Consider the following 4,739-nt stretch of genomic DNA (forward strand, 5'->3'; position numbering starts at 1 on the left):
CTGCTGGTATCTGAAGTGAGGGCAGTCTTGTGGAGAACTCTGCCCTCATATTTGTAGCTTGGCACTCATTGCAACATCCTATGGCCAAGTGGAGCTTATCTCAGGAATGCAAGGTTGGTTCAACATTTGAAAATTAATTATTGTAGTTTACCTTATTGACAGAATTTCTTTTAAAAACCCCTATGATCCCCTTTTGGCTTTCTGAGCAGCACCATGGTGATTGGCAAGAACAAGTGCCTTATGAAAGGTGGCAAAAAGGGAGCCAAGAAGAAAGTGATTGATCCATTTTCTAAGGAAGATTTGTACAATGTGAAAGCACCTGCTATGTTCAATATAAGAAATATAGGAAAGACGCTAGTCACCAGGACCCAAGGAACCAAAACTGCATCTGATGGCCTCAAGGATCCTGTGTTTGAAGTGAGTTTTGCTGATTTGCAGAATGGTGAAGTTTCATTTAGAAAATTCAAACTGATTATAGAAGATGTTCAGGGCAAAAGCTGCCTGACTAACTTCCATGGCATGGATCTTATCCATGACAAAATATGTTCCATGGTGAAAAAATGGCAGACAGTGATTGAAGCTCATGTTGGTGTCAAGACTACCAATGGTTACTTGCTTTGTCTGTTCTGTGTTGGTTTTACTAAAAAATGCAACAATCAAATATGGAAGACTTCTTATGCTTAGCATCAGCAGGTCCACTAAATCTGGAAGAAGATGATGGAAATCATGACCTGAGAGGTGTAGATAAATGACCTGAAAGAAGTGGTCAATAAATTGGCTCCAGACAGCATTGGAAAAGACATAGAAAAGGTTTGCCAATCTATTTATCCTCTCCATGATGTTTTCATTAGAAAAGTAAAAATGCTGGCTGGGCGTGGTGGCTCACGCCTGTAATCTCAACACTTTGGGAGGCTGAGGCAGGTGAATCACGAGGGTCAAGAGATTGAGACCATCCTGGCCAACATGGTGAAACCGTCTCTACTAAAAATACAAAAATTAGCCAGGCATGGTGGCACATGCCTGTGGTACCAGCTACTCAGGAGGCTGAGGCAGGAGACTTGCTTGAACCTGGGAGGCAGAGGTTGCAGTGAGCCCAGATTGTGCCACCGCACTGCAACCTGGTGACAGAGCGAGACTCTGTCTAAAAAAAAAAAAGAAAAGTAAAGTAAAAATGCTGAAGAAGCCCAAATATGAATTGGGAAAACTCATGGAGCTTCATGGTGAAGGAAGTAGTTCTGGAAAAGCCACTGGGGATGAGATAGGTGCTAAAAGATGAGCAAGTTGATGGATATGAACCACCAGTCCAGTCCAATAATCTGTTTAAAGTTTGGACTTATAATAAGTGGGAAATAAAAAGTCCTATTTGTGAAAAAAGAAGAATTTGACAAAATTCAACACCCATTCATGATTAACAACTCTCAGCAAACTAGGAATGGAAGGGAAATGGCAACCTATGCATTATGAGAAAGTTTCTGAAAGTGTAGTAAGACAATTGTTTCATGAAACTTTTGTTTTACTTTGTGTTTGTGTGTGTGTGTGTGTGTGTTGCACTGGATCCTAGAGAAGTTTTCAGAGTAGATACATGCACAAGAATGTTCGTTGCAACATTTTGTGAAAAATTTGAGGCAGCATTCATGAAAAGGAAAATGCACACACAAATTCGTACAACAGGCTGGGCACAGTGGTTCATGCCTGTAATCCCAGAACTTTGGGAGGCTGAGGTGGGCGGATTGTCTGAGGTCAGGAGTTCAAGACCAGCCTGACCAACATGGAGAAACCCCATCTCTACTAAAAATACAAAATTAGCCGGGCATGGTAGCACATGCCTGTAATCCCAGCTACTCAGGAGGCTGAGGCAGGACAATTGCTTGAACCCGGAGGCGGAGGTTGCAGTGACCCGAGATCATGTCATTGCACTCCAGCCTGGGCAACAAGAGCGAAACTCCGTCTTAAAAAAAAAAAATTCATACAACACAATATGATGTAGTAGTTAAAGTGTATGAGCCAGAGTTAAATGCATCAAGATGGATAAATCTCCAAAACACAATGTTGAGCTAGAAGAGCAAATTGCAGATTGATGTTTGTAACATCATATTTTGTGTGTGTATGTGATAGGGTCTTGCTCTGTTGCCTAGGCTGCAGTGCAGTGACATGATCTTAGCTCATTGCAGCCTCAACCTTCTGGGCTCACCTCAACCTCCTGAGTAGCTGGAACTATAGGCACGTGCTACCATGCCTGGCTAATTTTTTGATCTTAGGTAGAGATGGGATTTTGCTGTGTTGCTCAGACTGGCCTTAAGCTCCTAGGCTCAAGCCATCCTCCTGCCTCTGCCTCCAAAAGTGTTGGGGTTATAGGCATGATCTCATCTGGCTGTATAATCCACTAGGGGAAAATGTATATATTAATATATATTTATAGGAAAAATCTTTCATGGGGATGATCAATACAAATTCAGTGTGGTGGTTATTTCTGAGGAGGAAGGAAGGAGGAAAGGAGAATGAAATTTGGGAGGAGCACATGAAGGGGCTTCAACAATATTTGTAATATTTTACTCCTTTAAAAATAACCAAAGCAAAATGTTAAGATTTGATAAAGTTGAGTGATGGGTACATAAAGATTTGTTCTACTTTTCTTTAGGAATGTTTGAAATATTATGAGATTATAAATTATAAGAAGGCAATTTGACACAGTAAAAGTAACCCTTTGTTTTTGAAAGTTTGAGCTGTGAGTTTCCAACACAGCTTGAGCTACTTGGAGATTCGCAAGTGCAGCTGCTTCAAGTGTGTTTCAAGAGGTTCCTGGTAGTCCCCGCACGTGGGCAACAAGAGAGAGGGGCAGAGAAAATGCCCAGGTTTCCCAGTTCTTCCCTCTGATCTGCTTGACCTTTCCCAGCTTTTTATATTGGCCTCTGTATTTGGAAGCTATTATAAAATATCCTAGGACTAAAATAACTTTGTAAACCACTGCCCTAGGCTACCCCAAATAAAAGTTAGGAAGTTTTGCTCTGGGAAATACGAAGTTAAACCTGAGTCACAAATTCTAGGGAATAAGTTTGCCTAGAATATTATTTCCCTAGAATAAATTAAAGGGAATAGCCCTCCAAATGGGTTTATCACATTGGATGATTTAATTTGGTTGGTTGACACATACACATGAGTAATTCTATCTGTCCAGAAAGCAGAGCCATACACACGTGTTAGAAGATGATGAATGTGTTCCAAGAACAAATCGAAATCACCTTGAACTGATCCAATAAAGTGCTGCTAACATCTATTTAGCATTTGAACAGACGATGAACTTCCTGCTTATGGTGCAAGTAGGTAGAGCTAGACATGAGCCTGCTGTTTGTGAAGCCTGGGGAAAAGCTTGCTTTTATACACTGGGGAAAGTGAATTAACTAGAACCTCTTCCTAAAGCCATTACCTGTTTCCACCACTGCCTTCCACTGGGTCACCCTGCATTTGTTCCACCTCATGACCTTTATCCGGATGCCTCCAGTCATTCCATGTTCTCTAGCAGCTTTGGAATAGCTTTGGCTAGGCATGGAAACTAGGTGTGAGAGCCTGTATGTCTCCCAGATGGGAAAATAGAAAGGAGAAGCGTGGCCAGATTCCAATAAGAGATTTGAGAGAATCAACCCTCTATAAAACCTGGAATATAATTCAATACCTAAGTGAACTAGATCTTGTTTTGACAACACACGTCATTTCCCACCTCCATGAGCCTTTCTTGGTGGTAACAGATTATGACCAGTAATAGGTTTCCATTTCTGCACCCAGTTGGGGGTGATATTAAGATTACTTAACAATCTGTACACCATGGTGCCAACCATCAGAACGGATGCTGGCTATAAAAAACAGACATGGCCATGTCATTACTTCCTGATTCATACACCAGCCCCAGTCTGAGTGATACAGAAATCTAATCTTCGAGAAATTTCTGGTGGGTTGCATCTGAGTCCAGCAGCAGCTATACCTTAAAGCTTCCAGCTATAATGGAGAAGCTTCCTTCTGTTCTGAATCTACTTTTAAAAAATGTTCTCAACAGAGGGGAGGTGAACTACCTGTCAGCTACTTCTAAATGCTGAGAAGTCAACTGGAAGGCTATTCAGTTATTCAACACATAATTATTGAGCATATACTATGCTAAGCCCACTGAACATACAGCAGTGATTGTATACCAGCAGCCTCTGCGTTAAATCCAACACAAAGATATGCTTAGTGTGACCTGCACGGAGTTTTAAAATTGCCAACATTTAAAATTAGGAGACACCATATAAAAATCTAGATTTTCAGCTTCTCTTGGAAAACAGCAATATCTGGTCACCCTGGGTCAGATTTCTGCAAAACAGCAAATTGGCTGGTGTGTGGTTTGCTGCAGTGCTCACCCAGTCCCTCTTGCTCTCCAGCTTCAGTGATAATTGTCACTTGCCGTTCTCATCCTCTTTGCACTGTGTATGAGTACGTGTATGAGTATGTGTGTGTGTGTGTGTGAGTGTTTATAGTAAGGAAATATTTCTCTGCTTCCACGTCTCTGTCAAAAGGGGAAAAACAAAAGCCAGACCAAGAGGGCAGAATGATTTTTATTAGTCTTGGCCCCTTCTCTTGTTTCTGTTACCTGTCATGTTCCAAAGACACTTGAGTTTGCAGCTCCTGGAACACAATGATGCCAAAAAAAAAAAAAAAGAGTCTGCCTCAGGGAGTTTGCAGTTTGCAGGAGAAAGGATTAAACTTGACAA

General features: G+C 41.4%; 1 pseudogene across 1 annotated transcript; it reads left to right on the forward strand.

The window, feature by feature from the left end:
* Window positions 1–207: 207 nt before the first annotated feature.
* Window positions 208–861, forward strand: LOC108515778 (40S ribosomal protein S3a pseudogene; annotated as a pseudogene). The gene has a single exon (XR_001881620.1). The product of XR_001881620.1 is annotated as a 40S ribosomal protein S3a pseudogene (transcript).
* The last annotated feature ends 3,878 nt before the right edge of the window (window positions 862–4,739 follow it).

The sequence above is a fragment of the Rhinopithecus bieti genome, unplaced genomic scaffold, assembly GCF_001698545.2.
Source record: "Rhinopithecus bieti isolate Rb0 unplaced genomic scaffold, ASM169854v2 scaffold_2314, whole genome shotgun sequence".
NCBI lineage: Eukaryota > Metazoa > Chordata > Mammalia > Primates > Cercopithecidae > Rhinopithecus > Rhinopithecus bieti.